General features: G+C 39.2%; 1 pseudogene; it reads left to right on the plus strand.

Annotated features, from left to right (window-relative positions):
• LOC106025319 (NBAS subunit of NRZ tethering complex-like) overlaps positions 1–11,284 on the plus strand; it is a 152,788-nt pseudogene extending 141,504 nt beyond the window's left edge.
• Positions 11,285–12,151: the final 867 nt, after the last annotated feature.

A 12,151-nucleotide genomic window follows, 5' to 3' on the forward strand; every position in this document is an offset into this window, starting at 1 on the left:
GCATCAGGAAGATTCTTTTTCTGGCATGTACGGTAGTGCTCTAGACTTTATTTCACATTAAAAAATTAACTGGCCATCTTTCCAAGTAATGTGCAGTCACGTACTGATGCGTACACTGTACATGCCAGGCACAAATGCACATTATGTTCTTGTCTGGTTCAGGTGTCTCCACTGGATATTTTCTGTTTACATCTGAGCCCTTCCTTTAATTGTTTCATTACCATAGATTTTAAAGTCTCAAGTCTCACAGGGCAAGCCACCTTACCTCTTTTAGTCTTTTAGAATTCCTTTGGGAAATGTCAGATAATTACTCAGTCGAGTAATTTTAGAAATAATTTGTTGGTCTCACAAAAAATCATGTTCAAATTTTGATTTAAATAACCCTGAACATATGGATTTTGGGGTGGGAGGAATGGACAACTTCAGGATAGTGTGATTTTCTATTTATGAGCACAGTATACATTCTCTTTTATGTAATTCCTAAAATCTCCTTCAGTAGTACCTTATACATATCACAAGATGATTTGTCTTCATATTTTGTTGTTTATTTCTATATGCCTTTGGGTTTATTCCTGAATGCCTTCAGTTACTTTTGTGAACGATTCCTTTTTCTGTGAGAAATATTACTATTGGTATAGATGTTAGGTATTTATTTTTGCATTTTGATCTTGAATTTGTCAGGGCTTCTACATTTTCTTAAGTATACACATTTTGTATACAAATCATCAAAATGTTACTTAAGAATGATCAATTTTACTCTTCATTTTCTAGTTCTGAGAATCCTTTTGAAAAATAGTTGCCTGTGTCACAGCAAAAGCAAGATGAAAGTGTCTAGAAGGAGGTGCAGACAAGGAGCAGCCCAGAGGTGGGGCTCTGGCAGGCGGCACTGGAAGGCCTGTGAGCTTCAAGCTGTGGCTCACGGGGGCGTTCGGTCACTGTACAGTTCCTGGCCATCGCATGGACCAGATGCCTCTTTCCATGGGCGTTGGCCACTGTGGCTCCATTCAGCTTGGACTTTGCTCCCTGGACCTGTGTGTGCAGTGGTCAGGGAAGTTGTGCCTGTGCCTCCATGGTCTTCCCTTCCCCTCCCATTGTGTGGCTACTACCAGTGCCCAGGAACTAACTTTCCAGCAGCAGAGACCCCTACTGAGACTGGTGAGCAGTTTCCATTCTCCTTGAACAAATCCAACTCCTGCAGCACTGGATTCCATGACTCTGCCGCTTATTCACACTGATACCAACCTTAATCAACTTCCAGTTCCCTAAGCATACCCCTGCATTTGCTCCTTTAGACTGTCTCCCATTTTTTCCCTGAAAGTTTAAGAATTTTAATCATAGTCAAACCTGAGATGAAGCGCACAAACCATTTGCACCTGTTGCTCAGATTATTTCCTGGGTGTCCCACACTCTGAGGGCATTCCTTCCAGAAGCTTCTGCAGCAGTTATTCTTCACCTGACTTAGCTCATGTCTTCCTGGGACATGTGTTACTATGATGATATAAGTCACACTTCCTAGGATGCCTTGTGAATTTATTATTTCAAAATAAACCATGCTTTCCCTGTTTATTCTGGTGAATAAGCATTCAGCATATTTTATTGAATAAATGTTGATCTAAATATTGTTTAATCCATTTTCTACTATCTAAAAGATGCACTAAGAAGTGATTACAGTCACATCTCAGATTTATTACACATGGAATTTGCGTCTCGCTCGTACAGCACTCGACTTAATAGTTTTCAAAGAAGGGATGGTATAACAAAATACTCTGCCCACCATTGTCATGCATTTCGTTATGCTTTTGCTAGATTTCTAACCCTCTGGGCTTTTATGCAGGTAAATCCAATTCATCCTTTAAAACTCAGCAGGAATCTGAAAATACCTCACCCACAGAGGCTTTGCATCATGGGGTACTGGCTGGTGATGTCTTCCACCATTGTTTAATTCTGAAGTGTGGTCTTGTTTCCTCACTAAAATGTTAAGATATTCATGAAGTAAATGTTGGTGTACTGTTATGGAACAGAAATGGCACTTTGGAATGAAAATTTTTTTATATAATGGGAGAAGTTGAACTTAATATAAATTAAAAATGTATGGATATTTTTATGTAGAAGAAAATGCATTTGACCATACTATTAAGAAGATAATTCACACTCATGACTGAAGAGACGGAGATAGTGGAGGACACTAAATTGTGCAAATCCTCAGTTTAGACCGAGGAAATAAAGGCTTACTATTGTGTGTGTGTGTGTGTGTGTGTGTGTGTGTGTGTGTGTGTGTAATCCTTTTAGTCTTCCCATGTAAAAAAGTCATAGATACTAGCAAGATATGCATTTTATTTTAGGGAGAAAAGAGTTTTGTGTAACTTGTAAGCTCTAGAGAAGTAGGATACGCCTTTTCTCCCCAAATAAGTAGCAAAGGATGAAACATATATTTATTCGATATATCATGGCTATGAAACAATAAATGGTTATGAATTATTTTCAGTTTCTAAACAAAAATTTGAGCAAAGTGATTACTTCATGGCAATATTTGACTTCAAGTGAGATACAGAATATTTTAAAGTTTGCTTATGTACCCTCAAAAGGCAACACACATGCACCAAGTGTGATACGTCTGAGATCCAGCTGTTATCGAGCAATTAAAATGAATCTTTAATGCTGGAAGTTCTTTTGAAAGGCGAATTGCTTCTTCAAGCCTGCTCATGCTGCACATAAACCGCCACCTCAGGCCAGATGATGAGGGGGACTGAACACTGTTGGTCTTGTGTGCCAGGGCGTGGCTAACTCTACAGAGGAGCATTTCCTAGGTGTCTCCTGCTTCTCCCATAAACTGGAGCATTTTCTGCACTGGTTGACTACCTGCCCTCCCAATTTGGCCAAATTGCGAACTTGTTTTTCCATTTTCAGGGGCTTTTCTTATACTTGGACAAAGTGACATGCACAAACCCAGAGCCCAGGAACCCAGATGGCTGGGGCCCAGGTCGACCAAGCTCCAGCCTGGTAAACCAGGAGAGATGAACATGCAAACCACGGCGCAGGGGCAGGGTGGGGCTCAAATGTGGGGCCCAGGATGCTGAGTCCAGGAGCTTGCAAGTAAGTTGTTCACATTCACACATTCTAGAAGTCTCAAATTTCATTTAAATTATTTATAAAACTTCTACTTTTTCTTATGCTTTAAAACAGGCTCAGTTGCCAGGAGTGGTGTCACATGCTGAGGGAGGAGGATTGAGGCTAGCCTGAACTACATAGTGAGACCCTGCCTCAAAAATACATAAACAGATAAATAAAATAAAATAGACTCAGTTATTAAGAGATAATTTTGAAAATTCAGTAAAAAACGAAGTCACCTCTCTCTGGTCAACCTCTATTCCTATTTTAAAGTCTAATTTTTTAAAAATTCCATCGTGCTTTTTTTTTTTTTTTGTAAATTGGCTCATGTCTTTTTACATAATTGATGTCATAGTGTATGGGTAACACACAGCCAAAATTAGAAGGAGAAATAACTACCATAATTATTATCTTATTATTAGTATTAAATTTGTGCTTCATTACTTATAGAATCTTTGCCATAATTTCTTTAGCAATTTCACGTTGTTGGACTCCTCTGTTAGTGACTTGTCATGACTATGAAGAGAGTGTGATGAATTCCTCCAGACACAACATTTTTCTCATTTCCAGATCTTCACAAAGTGGTGAAATTACTTGGTCACCGCCGGCCACATCTTATCTGACGCACTGGCTGCCTCTGAGAAACTTTATCATTCTTAACACTGTCTTTTTAATAACAAAAATGCATAACGCTGATTCATCTCCAAAGCTTAAAAAATGGTGCTCTCCACTGGCAAAGCATTTTGATATCATACATGGCCATGAAACAGTCAGCAATGACCCTGTTAGGCCTCTTGCAGACAGCAGGAAAGTAAACATTTCAGCCCCTCCTCCACAGAAAACTGCAATACGAGATCTTTCTCTCTGAGCTTTTTGGGCAACCCCCTCAGTAGCAGTTACCAGAAGAATTGTAGGGATTGAGAAAGTGTTTCCTTATTTCGAATCCTTCTTAATTTTCCTTCCTCTTGCATAAGAACTAGGGGTAACACTACTCTATATGTTGTGAGACTTACCTTGCAAACTTAGTAAATTATCTTTCCAGATAAGGTACAGTGATGGGTGAGAAGATACAAAAAACAGAGCTACCTCTCATATCACCCCAGAACCTCAATCAATTTCCCCCAAGTAGACCTTTAACAGGACTGAGATCAAAGAAGTAAAAGATTGTTAGGAAGGTGACAGGCAAGTCATAACTAAAAATTGTACTTTTAAGACTGTAACTTTTGGAACCCAGATAAAGTCAACTAAGAGCATTACGTTGGTTAAATCTAGACTCCTTTCTTTCTAGACCCTGAATCACAACCAGAATTCCTCAGAATGCCGGCTCCACTTATAAAGTAATGAGCAGGAAACTGATCCTCAGATAAAGGAACAGGTTAAGAGAATTTAAAGAATACTCCGATTATCCATCTAAAATATTCTGTCCACACCTGCAATATGGAGCTGCATCCTTCAGGGGATGGGGCACATTTTCCTGGGGCTTCCACCCCCTCGATAGTTCCAAGAATTCAGCACCTCTTTCTGTTTTGGGCCCATATTCTGTTTCTTTTGAGTGAGTACTCTTTGATTTTGCATAGTAAACCCTTCCCAGGCCTCTCATTGACTAGTCCTGAAAATCCTTTCCCTATAGCAAGAGTCAGCAAATTTACAAACTTATTCTACAAGATGGGCAGGTTAGGTTCTCTCAGCTCATGTTAGGTTAGGTTCCTCTCAGATTAGGTTCTATCCGAGCTCCAGGAATCGCCTGAGGCCAGCAAGCTGATTTGCATGGACTTGTGAGTCTGGCACTGAATGGTGACGTCACTGGTTGAGATTTCTATGTAGCAGGATAATGACACATGCAGGGAGAAAGCAGTAACAACAGCTCTGATTTACTGTGTACCTTCCTTTCCAGGTTCTGTAATAAATATTGTATGAAAATTGAGCCATCTCATGCTGCTCCAATTTAAATTTTTAATATTTAAGTGATGAAAAGCATGTTTTATCTGTTTATGAGATCCTCGGCTTGGTGGAATGGTAGAGGTTTGTTCTCTTCCTGCTACTGGTTTTCAGTGTCATAGTGTTATGCATCCCTTACCTTTTCCTGCTCTGATCTTGGGGATGCTAAATGGACCAGATGAGTGTCATGTCAATGCATTGGTTCTTATTGGCTCTCTCTGACTCGAAGTCAGCCTGGACTTGTGTTCCTTGAGCTGCCAGGCTGCTGAGGTCAGCATGTGCACATTTCCTATCCCTTACTGCTCGACTTTTCTGCATTCATCTCCATCTGATCCTACTTGAAAGAGAAGAGGCAGGAGTGGTGCAGGTCCTCTGTCTTTCTCGACAGGAGCAATTTTTCTTAGGATTAATGCTTTCTGGCCATTACAGATGCACAAATGGCTTGAATAGCACTTTTGCAGATTTCTTTGCCATCTCCTTGCAGGAAGTTGTTCCTAAACATCCATGATGGGATGTGGATGGCTGATGATTGCTGCTCTCTCTCCCTTAGCTTCTGAGTCTAATGGTACAGCTCCATCTTCTGTCTGCTGGGATCAAATTCAACCCTCCCAGAAGTCTGCATGGCTGCTGTTCTTTCCACATGACTAAATCCTGGTTTCCTCTAGCAGATCTACTCGCCTTTAGGCACATAAGCAGCTGTGGGATGAATTTTCGTGCACATCCTACAACCAGAGCAGCTCCAGCCAGCTCCTCGTTTCTGGGCTTCTCTAAGGAAGAAGATGCACTGCTCTCCAGAATCCAGGTGACACTGCTGGACACCCACCACCTCTCACCTCCAGCACTGCTCTGGTCCTCTGTCAACAGTGATCATGCATTCTATGCCCAAAGGAGATGGTGAAGAGCTGATACCACTGTAATCAGATGTTGCTGTGAAACTCTAGAGATGGCAGAGATACAGCCTGGCTGTCAGGAAACATGAATTTAAATGTAGCCTTTGCTGGTTTTAGATTTTTGTAACTTTAAAAATATCACTGAGTCATTCAAGTCTCAGGAGTCACAAGAACATAATATTGGGCAAATCAGAAAGGAAAATAGAGTGTGAATGTGCTATGGGCCATACATACCAACCCTGAGATTTCATTTTGTGTTGATATGGGTTTCTTAAATTTAGGGGATATCCACCCATTTGCCAAGAGGTGGCTTTGTTTTTACAAAAGAATCAGGCTTCCTGAATAACATGGGACAAAGATACATGTGCACAGTGTGTGCAGGAACGAGTTTTTCTGTGAATAGTATACTGGATCTAGCATCTGAGAATAAAATTTTTCATTCTTATATTTGTTTGTTTGAGACAAAGTCTCACTACATAGTCCAGGCTGGCCTTGAACTCACTCTGTAACTGTGTAGTCCAGGCTGCTTGTGCTGATCCTCCTACGTCAACCTCCCAAGTGCTGATTACATTGTGTGCCACTATGCATGGCTTCATTCTTTCATCTGGTCCTTGCTGAAGGCTCAAGTGCATATGGTTTTGAGGGCCAAGTAAGGTGCATGCAAAGTCAGTAGTGCAGGTGGTATAAGAGTTTAGTAATACAGAAAAGACAAGTTTGTTTAGTCCAGAGTACATAATAAGAGGGACAGCAAGCGTATTTCCAGGAGAGGAATTGCACAGCCCAGATGAGAGGCTGGAGTTTGTCAAGGGGCAGGATGTATGTTAAGGATCTGTGGAGCAAATCTAGATATCTTAGAAATGCTATTTCTGGTACAACTGGTTTTTATTGATCTTTTAGGAACAGCTTTGCTATTTCCAAAATTGTACACTAAGTTGCAAACTGTCAAGGTTTTTTTTTTTTTTGCTTAAGCTTCACAAAATGCCCTTTGGACTTACACAAGGATGTCTGCATCCTTCAGTGTTTGGGGAAAGATGGGTCATTCATTAGCTCATGAGGGGACTGAATAGCTCTGATATTTATTTTTATCTTGTGATGTTCTTATTTAGTATCAGTCCAGAGCCACATGAATGCCCAGTGCTTGCTGGGTAGGCTTGTATCACCACAGAGTGTTAACTTCGAGTGTTAACTGATGAGTCACCAAAAGAATAAACTGGGATAACTGTCCCTCACCTTACATCTGACCTCTTCTTATAAACACGCTGGTTTTCTCTTCACACACCCAATATAACTGAGATAATCACAAATCGTTTTCTCAGTTTATTTCTCCTAATTGTGTGTGGAATTGATTTCCAAAAACCATAGAAAAGCATGACATTCCTTTCAATACTTCATCCATCACATGATGGTAACACCGAAGCTGGGATTTGGTCAAGGTCTTTGGCAGTGGAATAAACCACTTAGTTTGACATTGATGCAGGTACATCCACGAAACACAGGTGAGATAATCCACATTCCTTGCAACCAGAATATTTACATTGGTGTGTGCTTCAATTCTCTTATCACTTTGGCTAGACCACCTCTGTCTGCTGGCATCGATTATATTTTTCTTTAGTGCTCTCAAGTTAACTGCTATGCTTTGGGCATTGTTTAGTTAGTTTTCTCATTGCTGAGACAAAATATCTGACACCTCAAGCTAAAGGGAAAAAGGTTTATTTAGCTCAAATACGCAGAGGCTTCAGTTCATAATAGGCTGGCTCCAAGGCAGGGTGGTACATGACAGAAGGACAACAGGTCATGGTGGTAGAAGATAGAAAAAGTAACAAGAAAGAGAGACAAACTTCTTTTTGTCCCTTATATTGTATGCAGAATGCCAGGAGTAGGGAAATGCCAATCAAATCAGTGGACTGGTCCAGCAATGATTCACCCTTAATCCCAGCATAACACTAGCCACCTCCACCAAAACCCTGTGACCACATGAGACTATGGGGGACATCTAGACACATCCATAACAGGCATCACAAAGGACACTTAACAAAGTAGTATATTCATTGATTCAAATGTAGGTCTATGTTCCCATTGTAATTCTTTGCATTTACTATATTCATTTCCTAAAATGCTTGCTCCTTTTTTCACTATTCTGCTTTCTAAAGTATAGATCTAGCTTAATTTATGAAGAAATAAGAAAATTAGCTCCATATTTTTTCTCTCAGTTTCTGTGGCAATCTGTAGCTATTCCCCAAGGATAGTTTACTGGGTACCAATCACTTAGCATATTTAAATATTGTTTATAGGAACTTTTTTTTTTTACTAATCTGCAAGCTAAGAAACTGAAACAGTAAATAAAGCCCAAAATGTACAATAGATATTGTAAAATAGGAAGAATTCTTCAAAAAGAAAGAGAAACCAGGGAGCTGGGAGGGGAGGAAAGAAAGGAAGAGAAAAAAGATAAAAGAAAGATAAAATGAAAACAAAGCTTTGTAAATGAGGAGAAGAGAGGTCTAAAGGGAGGGGCAGGGATTGGGAAAAAAGAGGAATCAGGCTATATCTTGTCCAGGAACAAATTTCCTATGATGAATATGATCATTATGTATATCTAAATTTTACCCATAAACTTCACTTTAGAAAGTAGAATCCATATCATATTTCAAGGAGGAGGAATTGAAAAGAGAGGAGTTTTCTATGATCACAGAATGGAAATTATGATCTAATAATACAGTTGACCTCTATGATTTATTAAATATATAGAATGGAAGCCTATCTACCCTCTTGGAATATTTGGGATTCCAGATTCTGACTCTATCTGAAGCATGATAACCAGCACTCAGATTATATCTAAAGTAAAAATATGCAGTAGGTAAAACTATGGCAAAGGAATAATTGGATTATGAGGAAAAATTGTGCAACTAGAAGAGATTTTTATTACACAGGCTCCTCCTGATCCCCAGAACCTACTGTGAGGCAAGGAATCTACTGTTTTCTGTGTTGCATCTGTCCCAGCAATGAGGAAAGTAACTAAGACAGGGACTCTTGAACTTTGTTGTTGGAAAAGTAAATTGGTACAGCCATTATGGAAAACATTATGAAGATTCCTTAAACCACTAAAAACAGCACTGCTTTTTGGTCCAGCATTTCCACTGCTGGACATACACCCAAGAAAATGAAATCTTTATGCTAAAGAGACATCTGTGCTCCTGTATCTGCATCTTGAGGGTTTCTGTTGTTGAATTGTTTCAATTACTCACATATTCTGGATATAAATCCCCTGACAGATAAATAATTTGTATTTTTTATTTATTCTTTATTGTGGTGCTTTTTTTTCTGGCTTGCACTTCCTATTTCTCTTAAGTGTGCATTTCCAATTTTTTTCCCTCAGCTTGAGTGCAATGTTATATTTCCCTACCTTATTATCTAATGTATTTATGTTTACTGTCATGCAGTTATATACAATATTTTTTTTATAAATAAGGGTCTTTGAATGTGGGTTGTAGCTTCCCCCCATTCTTACTGTCAATTTTCAACCCTTCTGAGTAAGTACTTGGGCTCTCAGGCAGTTTCCTGCCTTTAAGGCCCTTTAAAGGAGCCTGCTCCAGATTAGCTATCACTGATGTACACAGTTTGCCTTTTAATAGCTTAAGTTTTGTTTCTATTATCATCAAATTCCTCCTCCTTTCTTCTGCTTCACCCCTGCTTATTTAAAAGTTACCTCCACAGCACGTATTTCTCTGTCTGGATATTTACAGGGTTTCCTTCTTAATTCTCAGAAGTCATACGCATGCCCTGAGACCTGAATAGATGAGGCTCCCTTTTAACATGGGATAATTTCTGTCGGCTCAGCCATGGCTCTTCTTTCATCCCTTTAATAACCGCTTTCAACACATTTACTCCATTCTTTTCTTACAGTGCCCTAATGTACTGATGACTTAACTCGTTTTATAGACTCTTTCTCTTCTTTAATGACAGAAACCTTTTATTTTGTGCTAGATTCCAGGGGCTTGAGTTGGTTTTCTAAATGACAGCCATGCACATTCTAGTATATATTGAGAGATAATTTAACAATTTTGCAGTCGGACACTTATACACAAGGACTTTCTCTCACCCTTCTCTTTTCCTTCCTTTTGAGGCATGCTAGTTATTATTTCCATCAATTTAATATCTCCCTAAATATTTAACTCATTAATATCTGGCATTTCAATATTTTCTGTATTTTTAGATTAGTTTTTTCTTTGGTCTTTCAGTTTACTCTTTCTCTTTGTATATTTCTTGGATAATGGGTTCCTTTTATTATTGGTTAATGATATGGTTTAGATCCCAAAGCTTCTGGGGTTCAAAGGCAGGGCATTTGGAAGGGAACTGGGTCTTGGGGCTGCGGAACTTGTCAACTGATGCATTCATTGAAAATTCATACAGGTGCCCCAGGTGGAAGTGGTCAGTCTCTAGGGAACAACAGGACAGGCCGTCACCTTCCTAGCCCTTCCTCTCTCTCTCTCTCTCCTCCGTGCTTCCTGGCTGCCCTGAGGTGAGCACCTTTCCCTCTTCCTCACACCCCTGCCCTCTTCTTTCTGCCTTGGAATCAACCAACCTTGGGCTCATTCTGTGAGCCAAAAACAGACCTCTCCTCTTTAATTATGGAGGGACGGAATTTTGTCCCAGTGACAGGAAAGTGTCTAAGATAGTTCATGTTTGTAAATGTCTGAAAACACCCATTTCAATAATAACTAAGACTTTTTCAGCTGTGCTGAAGATGCTGTGTTTGTTTTTCCTCAGAGTTGGAGCTACAACACAAGGCAGAGTAAACCCCTGCCTTTCCCTCACAGCCTGTCCAGGACAAATGGGGCTGGAGTAACTGAGCAGCCTTACCTCCTCGGTACAGAAGCGAGCGGAGGACCTCACATGCCACGCACAATACTGGGTGACTCCTCCATTATTGACGGCTCCACCCTCCAGTTATTGATGGCCACATTCAGCAGGCTGTGTCCTATTGAAGTAAAAACAAATGGCAGGACACAGAGGAGGAATTAATTAGGAGGAGAAACAGAGGAGGTTTTCTTTCAGTCATAGTTTTGAGTTAATTGGCATTACTTTATTCTTTTGGATTTTATTTACTTGCTGTTTACTTATTATTTGCTCTATTACTTCATATTCTTGTTCTTTAATCCAAATTTACATTAGAAGTACAGTGTGTCTTAGATGAACTGTAACTTCTGGAAACTGCTCAGTCATCAAAACTAAGCTGGCAAGAAATTGACAACAAACTCTCCTTCTCTTCCAGCTGTGAACTCTAAAGTTTCTGTCTACATGTACAAAAGATAAAAGAAAATAAACATTTGCATTTTGTGCATAAGGGAAAATCTATTGTCTTTTTCTTTAAAAAATGACAAATGGGCATTTTTAAGTTTCAAATTTACATAAAACTCAACAGATTTTTATCAATTGTTGATATTATATTCACGTGACATATTTATTGCAGTTAGTGAACCAATACCACTGCTCTTAACTGATGTCCATATTTTTTTGTTCAGATTGCCTTAGCTTTTACATGATGTCCTGTTAACGAATCTGAGCCAATCATTTTTATTACTCATTTATTATTGCAAGACTGCATCTCACTAACTTGTGAAATTTCCCAAAATGGGTTCTGACTTACAATCCCCCTGCTTCAGCCTCCCAGAGTGCTGTAATTACAGTCATATACCACTATGCCTGGCTTTCACATTGATTTTAATAATATTTTCTTTACTTCCTTTTGGCTGTAGCAGTTTATTAGATATTCCTTATTTCTGCTAACTTTAGTAGCTTTAGAAAATTCTGGTTAGCTATTTTTAGAACACCATTCATTTGCAATTTGTTTTTTTGGAGTTATGGTTTTTAAGGGGAAAAATAAAATGTATGTTCATCACATCATTTCAGAAGCACACACTGTTGACATGAGTGTCACTGTATCCTGATTCTGATACCTGGCAGAGGCGTTTCTTAGGTTTCTTCACTGTGCAGTACAGCGTAAGTTTTAATATCATGTTTATTGGAGGGAAGGAACTTTACTCAGTGCACAGTTACGGAGCAGAGAGTTATGCTTCTGCTACTTGAAGGCAGAGCATTTACAGAAACTCCTAGAAGTTCTTCTCTATGAGAAGCTTGTCTCTTGTCCCCATTCATTTTAATCAGTTTTATTTATATTAGTACAATCTCATATGTACTTATTTTATATCTTGGATTTA

Source organism: Cavia porcellus, unplaced genomic scaffold (assembly GCF_034190915.1).
Source record: "Cavia porcellus strain 051 isolate PalLab524CR breed Dunkin Hartley unplaced genomic scaffold, mCavPor4.1 scaffold_8, whole genome shotgun sequence".
NCBI classification, from domain to species: domain Eukaryota; kingdom Metazoa; phylum Chordata; class Mammalia; order Rodentia; family Caviidae; genus Cavia; species Cavia porcellus.